Raw genomic sequence first — 19,901 nt, 5'->3', positions numbered from 1 at the left:
AAGAGGCCTCACAGAGCTCCCTGTCTCCCTCCGTCACGTGTGGACACCTTGGGAAGCTGGCAGTCTGCAGCCCAGAAGAGGGCTTTCACAGGAACCCTACAATGTGGGCACCTAATCTTGAATTTCCAACCTCTAGACTGCGAGATATAAATGTTGGTTGTTTCTGAGTAAAGCAAAACAAAACCTTGGTGTTTTCTGAGTGCTTCCTCTGCGGCATGCCCTGCGTGGTCCCTTCCACCGGTTACCTCATCTAACCCTCCTCTTACAAATGTGGGCACTGAGGCTGAGAGGAATTAAAAGGAAGGGGGGTGGTGCCCACTGGGGCAGAGCCAAGGGAACTGGACAGCCAGCAGCACCCCCGCTGCCTGCATCTGGTCTCAGCTGGGAGGACAGCCCGGGGAAGGTGCGCCCACCACACCCCCATGGTCACCTAAGACCAGGAGTGGCCTGCTCCCACCTCAGCTCCCGACACGCTCCCTCTGCCTTTCCCCCACGTGGTCAGGTGAGTTGACTGCCGCCTGTATACAAATCTGGGTTCGTGGGAGACCTTGGCCGCCAGCAAGCAGAAGACAGGTCTCCCCATTCCTGCCCTGGCCAACCCCCAGTACTCAGAGTCTGAAGAATGCCAGCACACACTAGCCTCCAACTACTAAGGAGAGCCTGTTGCAAAACAGAAGCCACAGGCATGGCTTTTACAGATGCCCAGAGCCCCCTGAGTCGGGGGAGAGCTTTTCAGGGGCTGATGTGGAGGGATGCCTACAGAACGCATGTTAGGCTCTCCACCTGGTGTACCGAGCACAGGGTGCTCAGCCAATGTTAGCTGTTGCTTTTGTCATTACTTGTTTTTAATTTAATTTTTAATTGCAGGATAATTACTTTACAATTTTACAATTTTTGTAAAAATTTACAATTTTACAATTTCTGCCATATATCAACATGAATCCGCCAAAGGTATATATAGGTCTCCTCCCTCTCAAACCTCCCTTCAACTTCCTTCCCCATCCCACCCCTCTAGGTTGTCACGGAGGCTTTGAGTTCCCTGTGTTACCCAGAAAATTCCCATTGGCTATCTACTTTACATATGGTGTCATCACTCCTATGATTATTCTTTTGGAAGTCTGAAAGGCCAGTAGAATAATCAGATCTGCAACAGTTCTGGTCCTGGGGGGAGGTCCTGACTCCAGAGGCACACTCAGGCAGTGTTCCCCTCTTCCAGGCCTTTTTCTAGGGGCTCCTGACTGAGCTCAACACCACCCCCTGACCTGATATGGGACCCTAGGTGAGGAGACTTGTCTCATCTGCCTTGGTTATTTTCCTGAGATGAAATCAAGGGAAAATGCAGCAACCCCACCCAGAATCTCAACAAGACAGGGCATCCTTATTCCTTCCTGCCTGCAACTTGAACAATTGTCTGCTTAAACATTTTCCAATATTATTTTCCCAGTAATAATGATTATAATAAAAGCAACACCAGCATCCTGTTCAGTGCTTCACTGACCAGAGTTTTGGTGTTTGCTTTCGGCATTAGGTGACATCCGATTCTATTTCAGCATTGGTTCCTGTTTAATTATGTAAACAAATAATTTATTTCAACTTTAAAGTTAAAAAGAAAAAAGAATGCATCAGCCATTGTCGTCCTTTGCTAATCCTTGCAGTGAGTCCCATGCATTTCTGTGTGAGGCTTCAGTTCATTAGAACATTCTACTAGCACTGCCAACAGAAAGTGCATTCTGTGCTTTTAAATGTTGTTTCCATGAAAATCAATCACTCCTTGCAATTAAGCCAATAGTCTCACCATTTTTGCTGTTATGAGCTAAAGCATCCTAAATATATTGACAGCTGTCTTCGACAGGATGACACAAACAAGGGGGAAGCAGGTCTAAGACTAAATGTCACCAAGGGGAGCGAGTGAGCTCCTCTCACCGAAATGTACCTCATTTTCATACCCCAGAAGGCATTTAGTACACTTTTTTTTTTTTGCAATGGCAACATACAGTAATCAATGTTTTGCATATTACAATCAATAACACACTTAAATGTTTAAGTTTTGCATTCTTTTGCAATAAATATTGATATATTACAAACTCTGTAAAAACTGTTCATTGGACTTTTTGTTTGCACTGTGTACTGTATCGTTCAGCAAATAAGTGAGCTAAATATTGTTTGTTACAAAACAGATGTCAAATAAAATTATGCCATATGTGCTATTAAACACTTTTCTTATTTTTTTTTCAGCAAAACCCAAGACTTAGTTTCAGAAGTGAATGTATTTGGCTTTTCAAGGATTTGAAGCATGAAAGCAACATCTTTGAAATATTTTTAAACCTGCTGGCTTTGTGTGATCCAGTTTTGTGAGCTAATTCTGAATGTTATTGTAGATTTAAAATTTTAAATTCAGATAGATAAATAAAGACATGGATATGAACACAGCAATCTAGAGGTTCAGATTGACTTAGTGTTGCCAAAGAGAGGAAAAATAAAGGAAATTCTGTGCAAAAAAATTAATTATAAATAAATTTAAATCTACATATATAGAGAGGAAATTAGAAGAGTTTTTTCCTACTTGACTAGAGAATGTGAGAAGGTAGAAAAGAAAACTTTCAAAATTGGTCCTGCAGAGTAAAAGGGTGAGGCCTGTTTGGAGATGTGGGGGGTGATTCGGGAAGTATGAGGTCCAGCCCAGCTCCCCAGGTGCTCGAAGGGGCTGGAACGAAGGCTGGAAGTGGGGGAGCATGCAAGGCAGCAGCTATAGCTCCCAGAGGGACTCACAAGGCAAAGAAGGAACAGCGGAAAGGGGGTGGGGGTGGGGGCAAGGACATGTCAATGAGGAGCTGTCCTGACCAGAGTCCCTCATGCCCTCCCCTCATTCAGCCCAGCAGGGGTCTCCTCCACCCCAGCCCTGTCAGAAGCGTTTGCACTAGACGGCTGGATCTCTCAGCCTGCGGAAGTGTGAAATGTGAAACAGAATGAGCAGAATGCAAGAAACATGTTGCTAAGAGCCACCGAGCGAAACAAAATCTGGAGGCCCCACCTCCTGGCATTGGCACCGGCGGCCCCGATGCTTCCACCCACAGACAGAGGCGGGAAGCAGCAAGGTGCAAGAGCTGGCCGGGCTGCGGGGGCAAACCTAGGCGGGTCATCATGGCCGAGGGCCGCAGCTCCTCCTGCCCGTCTTCAAAGGATGCCTCCGATTTCTGGCATCAGCTTCCAAGTTGGAGGGGTCTGAAAGACAAAACAGAACAGCTGAGACCCCTTTCTACCTGGGAGGGCCCATGGGGACTAAAAGCGCTGTGATACCTGCGTCCTCTGGTATTGGCCCTCGGAGACAGCTGGCTTCTGCTTCTTGCCATGCCCAGATCATCCCCTTGAATCCTCGCATCCCTGCATCTGTGCATGGGACCCCTCTCATGGGCCAGGTGCCATGTAACACTCTCCCCAGCCCACATGGCAAACCTCTCACTACCTGCTGAACCTAAGCAGGACATGCATGGACAACCTGAGTATGTGGACGTCATGCTGATGGATGGGGCTCAGTGTCGACAGGTAACTATGTCCCCCTTTTGTCTCCCCAGGTGGACAGTTGAGAGCTGCATGTCAGTCAACTCTTCAGAAGGTCCCTTGGGATCAAGCACCGGTGGCATACTCCATGTAGTATCCTTGTTCCGGCTCCACCACCCTCCCCACCCCCACTCACTGCATTATGTTCCCAGAAAGCTATCTGGGCACTTGGACCACAGCCTTGGGCTCTGCATCCCAAGGGAAACCAGGATGAGACCCTCCCTACATCGAAGCTCTCCCAATTTTGGGCCCCTGCCCTAAGGTTAACATTTGGCAAGGGCCCATGCCCCAGGCAAGCTCTTTTGAGAGTCCATCAGTTACCCGATTTTTTCTGGCGCTGACAAATGTTTCAATGAGATGGCTTGTTTACTTAACTGATGGCTGCTGTCCTCTCTAGGTGTTCTTAGTCCATCAAAAGGTGTATCCTTCCACTAATAAGTGATACCCTGCAATAGCAGCCCTGGGAACTTTGATTCCTGAGTCCAGACTCCTTGGGGACTTAGAAGTGGCCCCTAGGGCGTCTTGGCAGCCTTGCCTCACAGCACAGAGCCTCCTGCCTGGACTCCGGACAGTGGTAAAATGGAACATGTCTGTTACATCACCCCTTCCTTCGTTTTTCAGTCATAAGGGCCCTTTTGAGCCTGGCATGTGCCCAGCCGCAGTCCAACCTTGTTGGAACCTCCATCCGGAAGATGACACACAAGCATCCAGATCCCCAAAGTCCCAAAGGACCCAGGTGAGTGACAGAGTTTCGTCCTCAAGCCTCAGACTCCAGAGCTGGAGTTGCACAGAGGACCAGGAAAAACCGAGGAAGCCCTGCTTTCTCTGGGAAGTGACGGTACTGGAACATCCCTGCATTCAAGGTCTGGTCTTGGGGACCACATCTGTGAGCCCTCAGCATCTCCCACGGAAAGGAAGCAGAACTCACACCCTGGCCTGCTCTTCTCGGGCTTTGGTCTGCTTATCACTTCTGGGGCTGGAGTCTTGGTCACCTACACCTGGGTCCTGCCTTCTTAACAGGGCTGCAGAGCCAGAGTCCAGGAGGCAGGTGGTGTCTGGGTCTCCCCAGAGCCCCCCACCGCTGACCATGACACAGAGCTCTGCAGGCACAGGGGAGTGGCCGGGACCCATCCCCACTTCACAGGGGATGGAGGGAGCCACAGGACATTTGGGCATGGGGAGGGGAGGCTCCTCCAAGGAGATGAAGAACTAGGCCATGGAAGGCGAGGAGGAGCAGGAAGAGAGGGACCGGCAGGAACAAGGTGCCAGCACAAGGCCTGCCTGACTTGCGCTGCCTGCCTGTCTCCCCTTTGCACCCACAAAAGTTTAGCCTGAGAATCACCCCTACCTGTTCTTGAGCTACACAGAGGCATTTATCACCCTTGCTTCCAAATGCATCTGAACTCAAACACCAAGTTATCCAAAGGCAGTAGGATCATTAAATATTTTAAGCTGGGAAAGGGTGGCCGTGGAGCTAATCAGATTTGCGATTTAGAAACCTCATTCTTCAGCTGTGCGGACAATGCTTTCAAAGAAGTGAAGGGGCTGGAGGCAGAATGTCCAGTTGGAAGCTGCGGCCACTGCTGGGAAGGAAGGAAGGGGCTGGCAGGGGAGTTGGTATCTGCAGGACTGAGGAAGCAGAGCCAGAGGACATGGTGAGAGGCTGCGTGGGGCTGAGGGAGGGCAGGTGGTGAGGATGAGTCCTGGGGTCTGGCTGGGCAACTGGGTGGATGGCGGAGCCGCCACTGGGTGGAAAGGATTGCAGGAGCCAGAATGGGTCAGCTCTTGGTAATGTGATCAGTGATCTTTCTCCCAACAGTGGGTTCAGGGTGGCGCAGACTGGTGGTGGGGTGGAGGCGGAAAACTGTTTCTGGATGGTTATTTGGGTTGAGTTTCATCTTTTGGTAATGGACAGGTGAAACAAGAGAAAGAGAATTTGGGAGCCTGGCTGCTGCTTTGGTAGCCTGGGGGAGGGACGAAGTAAGGACAGAACCTCAAAGGAGGTGGAGCAGGGGGTTTGGTCCCCCAAAGGCAGGAGGAGCACTGGGGGACCCAGGGACAGGCTGCTCAGGCTGGAGATGGGAGCACGGAGCAAAACCAGTGACCGGAGGCAAGTGAGAGAAAACCTGCCTGGGTGTCACCTTGGTTTAACATTTCCCACTAGTACACGATTCTCCCACATGTAAACTGTCCTGGGATTTGGGCCTTGGGAACCTTTACTTTATATGCTTAGAATACAGAGGACAGCAAATTCCAACCATTAGACTGGGGTGGGGGAAACCCAGGTGCTTATGGGGTCAAGCAGATGACACGGATGCAAAATGGGGCCAGAGACGAGAAAGATCATGTGGCCTTCAAGACGACTGCTGCTGCCCTCAGCTCGAGGCCGAGAGGCTGTTGGGAGTGGTGGGGACCGTGGCAAACTGGGCAGTAAATTTACTGAGGCACTTAAATTATGAATCCAGTCTTGTTACATCTTCTAGTTTCTTTTTAAATCTAGAAATTGAAACTTAAAAGCAAAACATAAAAATAAAACAACTCCTAATAGGTCAGAAAGAGAACTGTAGAAGGCTGGATTGAGTCCATGAGTCATGGATTCTTTCAATCAAGATCCCATACATCCCAGCTCTCCAGCTGGCCCCGTGCATTCAGACCCTTGGAAGCTGGAGCCCAGTGGATTCACCGTCTGTGACGATGGAGAGAAATGGAAATATACATGGCTTCTCTGGGAGCTCACAAAGAAAGATTTCTGAGGCCAGATCTCAAAATGTTAATCAGATTCAGAGACATAAAACATGACAATTTAATGGTGTTTAGTGGAAACTGAAAATTCTTTAAAGTTCTAACTATCCTACATTGAATTCTAATACTTTTTTAATTATTAGATATAAAATGCTTATAATTTTAGGGGGAAATTAGACTTGGTAATTTATATTTCTTGTTTATACAGTACAATTTACTGATGAAAAAATGTGCTAAACTTATTGATTCATGACCATAATTGTTTAATTATTTATCATTGCAGAATGGTATTAGCATTGCTAATAATGCAGATGTGCACAAAGGCTGAGGAGTCAGATGCAGCTTTTGTTTGGGGTGCACAGGGCTCGAGGAAGGTTGTTTCAGGCCAGAGGGCAGCCTGCCTGAGACGTGAGGTTCCTGAGGCGCGCCTGTCTCCATGAGAATGGCCGCAGAATTCTCCCTCAGGAGAGCGGTAGGACTAGAGGGCCACACACGGGTCTTGCCTCTCTGGATTCAGAACCTGGGCCTGGGCATCAGTTCTCAGTCACTGTGAGGGTCCATCTCTCTGCCCACAGCCCGGCAAGTCCACATCCCCTTGTCCTTCATGACCCAGCTGACTTCCAGGGTCCAAGAGAGCTCAGTGAGAACCATGATCACACAGTCTGGAAGGGGTCGACAGAAGGTTCTAGCATCCCCTCAGGAGAGGAACACATCCATGTTCCTCTCCATCACCTAAATCCGGAAGAAAAGCAAATCCTTTAAAAAGTCGAAGGTGATGTGAGACCTCAAGCCCCAAACCTACTCTCAGAACTTGCAGATCATCTGAATGAACCTGCCCCTTTTACAGACAGGGAAACTGAGTCTTAAAGAGAGGGTCTAGATGCTCTGAGTAATAACCGTCTCTAGCCTTCTGGAGAGTCAAGCAGAGACATCCAGAGGGTGTGGAATGTGAGCCTAAATCTCAGAACAGAAGACTAGCCTGCAGACACGTGTGGGAGTTGTCAGCACCAGTGTGCTGGGGTAGATTAAATTATTGGTCCCAATTCCTCGCTGTCCCATGATAGAATCATCCATCCACATTCTTGCCACAGCTCACTGTGAGTCAGGCACGCTTCCTGGCCCCCTGACCTTGGGGTCCCCCCAAAGCCCACCAGTCAGGCAGTAACAGATAAAATGGAAGCAGAAACTTGAGGCATTTGTGTGCAGGTGGTCTTGCTGGCTTGTGCTTTGGACTTTGCCATGAGAAGATCGTGCCTGTGTTGTCCAGAATGAGGCAGAACTGCTCCAGCCAACCACAGAGGCTTCACTGAGAAAAACGCATGCTCAGCTCACTTCTGTCTGATGCGGGGTTACTTTCGTTTGTGATACAGCCCTAGTTAATTGATAAGGTAAGCCTCCAAGCCATGGGAGCAGGTAGGATCACCCAGGGAGGAAGAGGAGTGCAGAAGAAAGACAAGGGATAAACCTGAAAAACTCAGCATTTAGAGGAGAGGACAGGAGCCACCCAAGAGCCACCAGGCAGAAAGAAATGAAAAAACATTACTGTGGGTGGCAGAGGCCAAGAAAGGCACAAATTTCAAATACCCACATACTGCATATTGTCAACCAGCATCAGAGCAGGGAAGCCTACTGGATTTGTGCATAGCAAGATCGGCACAGGGTGGAATCCCAAGATGAGGGTTGGGCTGCAGGAGCCAAATAATGGGCAGATGGTGACAAGACAGTCGGTTCAGGGAGCTCAAACATCCAACAGCAGAGAGTGGACAGAAATGTTTGGAAATTCTAAGGTGTCCATGTCTGGGGGGCCCAGCATCAGTAAGCAGGGCAGACAGGATAAGCTCCCTGTTGCACACAAGGAGCTGAAGGGCAAAGGGGACAGAGCCAAGCTTAGACACGACACGGGTGAGGAGCTTGCAGCTGTACTGAGCAACATCTGGGTCAGCCCCCGGAGGCTCCTGGCCCTGCGGTCCTGCCCCCTGCAGGCCAAGACTGCCCCCTAGGGGTGGTGCTCTGCTTCTGCGGGTCCCCTCCGGTCAACTTACTTCCCCTCTAGCTTAGCACAGGCCACTCGAGGGCAGGGTGTGCCTCCCATCCTCCCATGAATTAGACCCACGGATGGAGGCATGCTGGCCACCCTGACTGCCATTTGGGCCTGGATTTAAAATTCCTAAGTACCCAGCTGTGACCCTGGAAGCCACTGCCGTGGAGAGGGTCCCAAGCCGCCCCGACTCCCCAACTTAAATGGTTCTGTTAGAAATAATTTTCTTTGGGTCTGAGGCCCCCTCCCAAGATGAGTGAGAAGCTCATGTATCAGAGTGAACAATTAAGAAGAAGAAGAACATAACCGACACAGTGAATTTTTGTTGTATTTGTTTGGGGGGCCTCAGGGGTTCTTTTGGGGCTATGCAGGGTCATCTCTTTTCCCTTCCTCCAAAGACAAAGCAACCCTGGGCATCTGAAGTCCATCACTGCCCCAAACCCTCCAGCTTGGGAGTTTCAGATCCGCTGAAGGGGGTGAGTTGAGGCCCCAAGAGAGCACAGAGTGTATGATGCAGCGCTGGGAGCCCCGAATGCAGACGTGCACAGCCGTCCCAGGAGAGAGAGGCCTGACTTCCCCAAACCTGAGAAAGGGGCACCATTTAGCCAAGTGGCCTCAGGAACAAGGCCAACCCCATGGGGCCCACGGCTTTCCCTGGTTTCCCAGCACCTTCCAGTGCTGACCTTGTTCCTGGCCTGGGACAAGAGAAGGGGCCACAGTCATGTCCACACAGTGTCCCTGCCAGCTGGAGTCCGGAGAGTCTGTCTGACTTGGAAGAAGTAAGGAAAGGTGACTGTTTCTCCCCTCCAGAAGCTGCTGAGCAAATCTGTGCCCAAACACGCCTTCCTCCAGGCTGGGGGAGAGGGGGCGGTATCTTCCCAGGGTGCGGCCCTAACAGAGGCAGACAGGCCAGCAGACAGCAGGTGGGCCCAGCACCTCACCCCGTTCTCAGTCACTGCGGCTTCCTTCAACCTCCCTGTAAGGCTGGTTCCCATCCGCTGGAGGCTGTGACCCGCCCCCGCCCCGTCATTGAGCTTTCTCTGAGCCCCAGCGTCCTGGTGAAAGTGAAAGTCGCTCAGCCGTGTCAGACTTTGCAACCCCATGGAATTCTCTAGGCCAGAATACTGGAGTGGATAGCTTTTCCCTTCTCCAGGGGATCTTCCCAACCCAGGGATCGAACCCAGGTCTCCCACATTCTTTACCAGCCGGGCCACACCTGGAAGCGGTGTCAATTCATGACCTATACATCCCCAACAGCTTTGCTGCTTGGCTTGGGCCAAAATTTTTGTTCCCCTCAACAAATGTCTTCGTCTCTGAAATGATGCGCTCCCTGTTTGCACAGAGCGTGCCTCCTGGTGCTCACTAAAGGCCTTGTGTGCTAGAGTCCAAAGCCTGCATTTGGGGCTCTAACCTTCCACTCACTGGCACACGTGATTTTGGCCATTCATTTTCCCTTCCTGTGCCTCCGTTTTCTCATCTGTGAAATGGGACCTGTAATTCCTGTCTCATAGAGTGTCATGAGAATTGGACAGGATAAGATATGCAGAGTGACCAGGGCAGAGAGTGTTGCACAAACTCCTGCCAAACAGCAGACACCTCTGGCCACCCTGGGAGGGCAGCAGCAACCGTGCGGGACTGGCCTGTGCATGACCCTGAGTAACACCTCTTATTGCAACCTCAGTTTTCCTCTACGGAAAAAACAGCAGTCAGACATGAGTTTCCAGAGCCCTTTCAATTTGAAATAATAATAAACAGCTTTTACTAAGCACATGTGATGGACAGGGAGGCCTGGCATGCTGCGATTCATGGGGTTGCAAAGAGTCAGACACGACTGAGAGACTAAACTGAACTGAACTGAAGCACATGTGTTGCCAGGGGTATTTCTTGGCCACAGACACTCTGCCACCTACACCCCTTCGAACTGTGCTCTGCGGTGCCCCTGGCTTACTCCCACCAGTGTTGACACCCCTGAGATGAGAACTTTCAGTGGCCAAGGATTGTGCTGGCTGGTGCATGGGATGGGCCACAGTGAGGGGCTGGGGAGCACCATGGAGGCAGCCTCAGCCCAAAGGGGAGCAGACAGCGGGAGGATGACCGCAGAGGGCCCGACCTCAGACACCCTGACTGCTGCTCCTCCGCCCCGCCGCACTGCCCACTTCCTCCCATGCTTCCTCCCAAATAAACCGCGCGCACTCAGATCCTTTCCCAGAGTTTGCTTCTGCAGGAAGCCCTGTGGCAGGCTGGATGGGGCACTGGAGAGCATCTTAGCAGGCCATTGTGCTGTCTGCTCGGAGGGGCCTGGCCCTGCCTGCTGCCCAGCTAGGCTGTGCCCACGACTGGCCTAGGCTGCGCAGGCCTCCCTCGTGCCATCCGCCCCCCTTCAACCAGCGAGCCAGAACTAGTTGGTGAATTGAATGTGCTCACTCACTCCCCTCACTTCCAGATCCCCACCCCTCCATGCTGGAGCATGAAAAGACCCCGTTGATAGGTCTGGTGTGGCCCACAGAGCCCATCCGGCCTTGGCAATGGAATGGAGGTGGCGGTCACAGAGGACAGGACTGTGTGGGGGACCACGATGGGCTGACCCCAGGGCCGGAGTTGAGGAGCCAGTGGGAGTGAGCAGTGTGGGCCCCTGCTGACCGGCAGACACATGGTGAGCAGGCAGCGAGGAGGGGACCGCGGGGTGGGAGGAGGGGCTGGGGCTGGGAGAGTAGGAGGGTCAGGAGGAGGCGACATCCAGTTAGGACCATTGCATGAGAGTCAACCAAGCTGAGAGAGAGACAAGGGCAGGTGTAAAGGCCTGAACGTAATTACAGGGGCGCGAGCGGCAGTGAGGGGTGGGCCGGAGGGTGGCCTTGGCCAGGGCTGGAGAGGTTGGGAGGGCTGGACACATACGGGCTGGACACTGAGCTGAGGACAGGGAGGTGTGAAGAGGGAGGCAGGAGGCTGACAAGATGCAGGAATAGAGAGCAGGGAGAGGAAGATGAGGTCCCTTGCTGTGCACCCTGGGGAGTGATGGGACCTGGACGGGCACACATGGGCACACAGGCAAGCCCTCTGCACACAGAGAAGCACTCACACGTGTGCACACACTCACCCATCAGAGTGCACGCAGCTCACACACACAGGTGCACACACTCACCCATCAGTGCATGCAGCTCACACACACAGGTGCACACACTCACCCATCAGAGTGCACGCAGCTCACACACACAGGTGCACACACTCACCCATCAGTGCACGCAGCTCGCACACACTCACGCATCAGTGCACGCAGCTCGCACATACAAACCCACTCAAACAGGCTTATGTGACACAACCTACACATGCAGATATGCGCATTGTCGCTTGCATACATGCACACACGCATGGAAAGACATTCCATAAGCTTTACCACATGCTGCTAGAGCAAAGCACCCTTGCAAGCACCCTGCACCTCTTCACTCCTTTTACAGCGAACCCCTGTCGAGGTCGGAGCCTCATTATCCCCATTTCACATGAGAGTAAACTGAGCCTGGCCGTGAGGCTCCCTCCGGCTGCCCCCAGGGACCAGGGCTTAGTCGTGCTCCATGAGGCCCTTGCTCCCACGTGGCAGCAGCTGTTTGACATGAGAGAAAGGAAGGATTACATCTCAACAGAAGGTAACCTGCCTTTCTGATTAGAAATGCCCTAGGTGGTCACTGCCCTGGGGTGCAAGGCCAGGCCCAAGGAACCTGGCCTGGAACCTAGCAACTCATGGAGGCCCAGCCCATGTGGAGCAGCCTTTGGCAGGCAGTTGCCTCTAACAAGGAGGCTGTGACCAATGGGCAAGCCTGCAACCAATACCCAGACATAATGCCCACCTGTTCTTCGAGGGCCCATGCTGCCTCCATTCCCATGCAGGAGGCTTAGCAAGAGGGTGCATGGGATGTAGGGAGCACAGAAGAGAGCCCCTGAAAGGCAAGGCCTGGACAGCCCCCCTCCCCTGTCCCGAGCCTTGGGGCTCCCTGTCCCTGGTACTGACGCAGAAGAGTCCCCGGTCTGGTCTGGCACCACTCACCAGCCCTGTGCTGTCTGTCCCACTCAGCCTGCTAAGCCCCACTTTCCAGGAGACTACCAGCTCTGTCATTCACATGTTCCTAAAATATTTGTTGAGTATCCACTATGTGGTGGGCACACTGCTACTTGATCCCTGGGCAGGAGCCTTTTGCACACTCCCTGGGGAGAGTCAGGTCAGGAGAGCGATGCCCCCATTCTCCAGATAAAGCGCTGAGGGTGGCTCAGGAAGAGTCCTTGGCTCCCAGCATCATGAGGCAGCTCTCAGCATCCCCCCAGGCCTAGGGCCCAGGCAGAGGTAGTGCTTTCTCCATGAAATGTATCTCCCACCACGGTCCAGAGAGAACACAGGTTCAGACTTGCAGCACACAGCAAAGCCCAAACCACAGGGAGCTGGGTCCAGCCAGGCCACACCCTCGCCGCCATCTGTGCTGGAATTCCATGGCCAATGGTGCTCAGCCCTTCCCAGGACTCCAGTGAATACCCCTCCCCTCCAAGGTTAACAGGATAAAGGCTGGGTAAAGAAACTACTCATTTCCCCAGCTCGCAAAGAAGCAATTATGTGACTTTCCAATGTGGTTTCAAATATATTTTGCAAACTAGGACTCAGACAAATATTAATGGCAGCAAATTACAGTACTTAGCAGAATTATCACCTAGCAAAGAGGCGCTTTTAATCTATAAAAAATATCAACAAAAGATGTAAATATGAACCCCTCAATGGGTGGTGTATCTTGAAGAAAATATACATCTAATCTCACAGTGTGTTACCTCTAATACCTGGGGAGAAGGTTAACAATTCTGAGACATTCCCCACGGCTAGAGAATATATTTTGATGTAGATTTGTGGATATCAGAGACTTTAAATCTATTGTATAATCACAGGGCGGGAGGGAGGAGCTGGCCACCTATTTCTCCAAGATAGGAAGGCGGCCCTTGAGGGCTGTTTAAATAGCTCCACTTCCCTTCCCGAAGCTCCTGGCTCCTGGGGCTCCACCAGGCACTGAAGGCCTCCTCCTGGGGAGACAGCGCCAGCCAAGTCCTAGGCCCTGCCAGAGGTGGGGCTGAGCCCCTCTTCAAGATGGGGAGATTGATGAGGGGCTGCTGATAATGAGGTAATGGAGCCTGCGAAAGCCAAACTATGTCAGCCTCATGATGTTGCTGGGGGGTCCATAAAACGCATAAGCCAAGCAGTGTGACCTCAACTGCGGTAGGATGTGTGTGTGTGTGTGTGTGTGTGTGTGTGTGTGGTGTGTGTAAGAGATTCTCTACCATAACATCACCGGATACCTGGGGCTCCTATAAGTCATCCAGTGGCTTCCCAGAGGCCACCCTGAGCAGCAGGTCCCTGACAGCCCTCCTGGAAGCTCTTTCTCCCTGTACTGGCACAGACCTGGGGCTAATATCCCCAAAGCCCCAACCAGCAGCCCAACCATGGGAGAAGAACCGTCTTTGGAGGCTGTGAGGGAACGATGCTCTAATCATGTTAACAGGTACTAATCCCTCACGTTAGCCATCGGACTCTGGGCCTCAAGCCAGGACTCAAGCTCTGGAGTGAACCCTTCCCTTTCAGTTCTCAGGACAGAGTCCTGGGGTCCCATGGGCGCTAACCTAGGGCTCAGCTGTGGTCTTCAGACACCAGGAAGGAGACCCTTGTCATTCGGATTTCACCATCTCCTAAACTTGACACCTGATGCAAAGATTTGACTTCACTGGAAAAGACCCTGATGCTGGGAAAGAGCGAGGGCAGAACGAGAAGGGGGCAACACAGGATGAGATGGTTGGATGGCATCACCAACTCAATGGACATGAGTCTGAGCAAACTCCAGGAGATAGTGAAGGATAGGGAAGCCAGGGAAGCCTGGCGTGCTTTAGTCCATGGGGTCACAAAGAGTCCAACACGACTGAGCAACTGAACAACAAAACTGTCCCCATTAGACTTTTTTCATACTCTCTTCTTCATGCTCCCATAAGGAAAGGTAAGCTGGACTTGAGTTTCAGTGACTGCGATGAACCGTTGAAGCCTAATCACCAGTGTGAGACTGGGGTTCCCACTGCTTACCTCCAAAGGGGGTTGGGACATTTGTAATTCATCTGAGGCTAGCTCATAAAACGTCACTATAAGACAGCTAATCAAATGATTATGCCTCTGTCGACTGTGTTTTTAAGGAGGTTATTCTTCATAGCCAATTTGCTCTGTAACCTGTAAGGTTTACCTGGCTTGGTTACCTCTCCATCACCACGCCTTCTTATCTACAAGAACTTTCATTCAGTCACTTCACTGCCTTCAGAAAGCCTCCTGCAGGAGGCTGGGCCAGGTGGAAGGGAGGTTCAACAGCTACTTGGGGGATGGGGAGGAGGAGATTACCTCTGGCTTCGCGGGACCAGGGGAGGGAGGGCTATGACTTGAGGGCTTGATGGGAAATTTCTGCCACTTGTATGAAAACTGGACCTTTTTACCTGTCGTCTGGGGCTGCAGCTGCAGAGTAAAGGCTTTTTTGTGCAGAGACCAATCCACTGCGCACTGAGTGGGATTCAGGTCCTGACATCGTGGGACCTTACGCAAGTCACTTAACCTCCTGGTGCCGCAGCTCCACAGTCGTAAACTGCACACGACAGACCCATCCCCACCTCTCTCACCGCCTACATCCAGAATTAATTGGATAATGCTCAAAGATTGCTCTGAGCTTCCCAGAAAGAGGGGCACCTCAAACACGGGACAATTATTCTAATTATAACTGCCTCGGACCTGTGTACACAATTTTGCCTTTTAATGTTATCACCGAACATAAGGGTAGAAGAATGAAGGCCACTTTCCCCAAAGGGGATGGTTTTAAGAAGCTCCATTTTCAAAAAAAGAACAGAGCTTATAAAACAGAAGCACATTCACTCCTGTTGGCACTTGTGAAAGGATCCTCTAGCTGGTCCCTGCAGAAAGCCTCAGAGCTCTTCAACCATGACTGGCGGAAGCAGCCAGACAAGGAAACGTGGCTCCTTCCTCAGGGACTCAGGCCACGGGGAGGGCATCATGATGAAGGTGGCCACTGCCCGCTTCGGTCTCTGAAATGAGTTGCTGCGGGGTCCTCTAGGCACACAGTGGGGTGGGCAGCTCCTCATAGAACCGGTTCTGTGTGCCAGCTTGGTCAAGCCAGCGTGGCCCCGTAGCCTAATCCATGGCAGGCCTGAGCAGCCATGTCAGCCCTGCAGCCAGTTCAGGCTGGATGCCGGGCCAGTTAGACCCAAGCCAGCTAACCACGTTGGTGCGCACAGACAAGAGGCAGAGGAGACACAGGAAGCAGTGAGCGCTGAAGCAGGCAGCCCCAGGAGAGGGCTAGAGAGAAGCGACAGAGCAAGATCCTGCTCCCCTGCGGCTGGTGGTACGCATGCCCCTTATTCCTCCCATCCTCCTGGCTCCTTCCGTAAGATCCTGTGACTGAAACTGATGGAGCAGGCTCCCGAACCTGGAAGCACAACATCCTTTCCAAAGTCGCGCCCTGGGTCAAGCCGCGGCCAGATGCTGTAGGGACAGGGCTGCACCATGTGGGGAACCACTGGGAAACCAGACCTCCCCCCACATCCCAGGACCAGCAACAACATTGAGGGCTCACCATTCACTGACGACAGCCTCTGTCCTGGGCACGGACACACATTGGTTCATCTAAACACACAGGGCCCAGGTGAGGGGATGCTAGCCAGGAAATCAAAACCCCCAGTTGAAAAACTTGCTCACAAGGGACCCCAGGATTTGAACTCATCTCCCTGACTCCTGACTTCAAGATGCTGCCACCCTCTCTGCCGCATCCCACATCCTGTGCCCCTCCCTCATACCTGCACCCAAAGGGCACACCCCAAGGGTGGACTCTGAGGCAGCAGGTAGCCCAGCCTGGTGACCTCCATCCCCAGGACCAGCGAGGTCTTTCCAAGCCCTGGCTCTTCTGTGAACCAGCTGCAAGTTCTTGGCCAAGGCGTCTACCTTGTCTGGGCTTCCTCAGCTGTGAAATGAGAGTAATACTTCTCTGCAGAACTTCTGTGAAAATTAGATAAAAGGACATAAAGTGCTTTGCCAACTCGGAACTTCCGGGTGGACATGAGCTCTTTGTCTCTTGCCTCCTGACTCCACTGGCAGCCTCCTGTTCCCCTGTGGGAAGCCAGCGGATGGATGTCAGCAGTGTGGCCCCCTGGGTCTGAGGTGGGAATCATGAAGGGGCCTTGCCCTGCGTGGCTCCTTGACCGCACTCATCTCATTCTCATGAGATCGGGCCGTGCATCTTCAGGGAGTCTGGCCCAGGAATGGCAGGAGAGGGGTCTCAGGACAGGCATCTACAGCAGGGCTGGCCTTATTGAAATGGAGATGATGGTGTGACCCATGAAACCAGGTGAGGCACCTGGGACTCCTCCTGGGAAGTCCCCAGGTCCATGCATCCCTTCGGGGCGACCAGCTCTAGCAGCCACGCACAGACAAGAGCCCCCAGGGGCACTCTGCACGCCATGTCGCTGATTAACAGGGGCTGAGACCCATCCCATCCACAGGTCTGCAAGAACCACATTTAGTTCAAACTAGAGTTAGTTTGATGAACCAAGAAAGCATCTGTCAAGCTACCTGCCAACCTTTGCTGATGACCAAGCCATATGCCCAGTGCTGGGAGGACCAAGGTGGGAGACAGAGAGAGGGAATGTGAGGGTCCAGACTCCCCTGAGTCTGTGGGGAAGGCTAAGAGAAATCTTCCTCTCAGCTGGGCCAGGAGGGGCTGAGACCGCTGGGCAGGGAGAAGTGGACGGGAGAAGGACAAGCTGGAAGAAGGAAGGATTGGTTAGAAACAGAGAGGCCACCTCCACCTACCGGGCCAGCTCCTGCAAGTCCAGGAGCAGGGAGCAGGTGCCGGGTGTGCTGTGTGGCTGGATGGACAGGCCAGTTTGGCTGTCCTGGGATCTTGGGCAAGGCACGAACTTGAGTGCACCATCTCTTCCTAATCAATAAAACAGCACCAAAGGACTGTCATTCTATTGGTTTTTATGACTGGCAACTAATACTTAATGAAAGCTAACTGCACAGAGCTGAGTGCTTTATATGAATTATCCAAGTTTACCACTCCTCCTCCAATCTTAGGAGACAGATGCCATTCCCATTTTAGAGAAGGGGAAATTTCCTCTGTGCTTCATCAGGCTCCTAGCCCAGAGCCGGCTCATGGTTGGGAGACCATGTGGACCAGCACCAGCTGTGGAAATAGAATACAAGCCACACAGGTGATCGGCAGTTCTCGGTGGCGGTTGGTGGTGGCTAAGCCACTAAGCCACTAAGCCGTGTCTGACTCCTGGACTATAGCCTGCCAGGTTCCTCTGTCTATGGGATTTCGCAGGCAAGAATACAGAGGTGGGCTGCCATTTCCTTCTCCAGGATCGTCCCAACCCAGAGACTGAACCCAGGTCTCCGATATTTCAGGTGGTCTCCTGCATTGTAGGCAGATTCTTTACCAGCTAAGCCACCCAGGAAGTCAAATGTGCTCAGTTGCTCAGTCGGGTCCAACTCTTTGCAGCCCCATGGACTGTAGCCTGCCAGGCTCCTCTGTCCATGGGATTTTTCAGGCAAGAATACTGGAGTGGGCTGCCATTTCCTCCTCCAGGGGATCTTCTAGAAGCCACATAAAAGAATCAAGTGAAATTAATTTTAATAGTGTATTTTATTTAATCCCACATATCCAAAAGAGTATTTAAAATATTGCGGGACTTCCCTGGTGGTCCAGTGGTTAAGACATCGCCTTTCAATACAGGAGGCCTGGATTCAATCCTTGATCAGGGAGCTGAGATCCCACACGCTTCTCAGCCAAAAAACCAAAACATAAAAAAAAACTGAAACTATATTGTGACAAATCCAATAAAGACTTTAAAAATGGTCCACATTAAAAAAAAAAAACAACACACACTTTAAAACATAAAATAAAAAAATACTGAGCTATTTTACACTCTTTTTCACCTACTAAATCATCAAGATCTGGTGTGAATCTACACCTCCAGCCACTTTTTTTAAAAATGTGTTTTATTTTTAATTGGAGAGTAGTTGCTTTACAGTAGTTGCTGTTTTCTGCCATACATCAACATGAATCAGCCATAGGTATACATATGTCCCCTCCCTTTTGAACCTCCCTCCTGCCTCCCTCCCCATCCCGCCCCTCTGACTTTTCACAGAGCACTGAGTTTGAGCTTCCTGTATCATACAGCAAATTCCCACTGGCTGTCTGTTTAACACCTGGCCATGTATACGTTTCAATGCTACTCTCTCAATTCCTACCACCATCTCCTTCCATCACTGTCTGTTCTCTATGTCTGTGTCTCCATTGAAAGTGAAAGTGAAAGTTGCTCAGTCGTGTCTGACTCTTGGTGACCCCATGGACTGGACAATCCATGAAATTCTCCTGGCCTGAATACTGGAGTGGGCAGCCTTCCCTTCTCCAGGGGATCTTCCCAACCCAGGGATTGAACCCAGGTCTCCCGCACTGCAGGCAGATTCTTTCCCAGCGGAGCCACAGGGGAAGCCTGAAAACACTGGAGTGGGTAGCCTATCCCTTCTCCAGGGGATCTTCCCAACTCAGGAATCAAACTGGGGTCTCCTGCATTGCAGGCGGATTCTTTACCAGCGAAGCTACTAGTGTCTCCATTGCTGCCTGCAAATAGGTTCATTAGTACCATCTCTCTATATTCCCTATATAGTGATAAGCACTCAAAAGCCACGTGTAACTCCTGATGGACAGTGCACGTGGAAGTTATCCTTCAAAAAAAAAAAAAAGAAGTTATCCTTCAAAGCACTCACTTGGAGGTGAAAGGAGTCATTAATAATTAGGAGGAGACAGCAGGCATAAACCAGGACACCCAGGCAAACCAGTCCCCAGGAACACTAGGGAAAGGCGGGTCCCCACTCCCACAGCCTGGGGCCTCCTGGGGCCTGCAGCCCTCCCACCAGCACCGTCTCTTGTCTCTTCCTCTCTCTTAGCCGTCTTTTCAATGAGCCTGTCTATGCCTTGGTTGGTCTACTCTATTTTATAAGCGTATGCCCTTGTCTCTCGGACTTTCTTTCTTATTTATTTGAGTTTGCTCTTTTTGCAGCCTCTAGTGTTGCATAACTTAGCTCTTTTGCTGTCAACCTTTCTCATTTCCTGATAAATACATTTAAAAGGCATTGGTTTCCCTCTACGTACTGCTTTCCCTGTCTCTTACACATGACAAGTAGCATCCTCAAGATCATTCCATTCTAGGTTCTCCTGATTTATTATTTGTTTTAAATATGTTATTTAGTTTCCAAACACATAAGAATTTGTGGCCAATTTTTGCTTTTAATTTCTAATATTACTCCATTTTGACTAAAGCACATCATATGTACCTTACTGATCCCTCGGAATACATGGCAACTTTTTTCGTAGCCTATGACACGGCTTGTTTTTATAAATGTGGCTGTTGGGCCATTCCCTTCTCCTAAGAAGCCATTCACCCAGGTACAGCTCTTTGAAAGCACCAGTTCACTTCTGCCATCCCTTGT

This window comes from Capricornis sumatraensis, chromosome 20 (genome assembly GCF_032405125.1).
Source record: "Capricornis sumatraensis isolate serow.1 chromosome 20, serow.2, whole genome shotgun sequence".
Lineage (NCBI taxonomy): Eukaryota > Metazoa > Chordata > Mammalia > Artiodactyla > Bovidae > Capricornis > Capricornis sumatraensis.
This window is presented reverse-complemented; position numbering follows the sequence as displayed.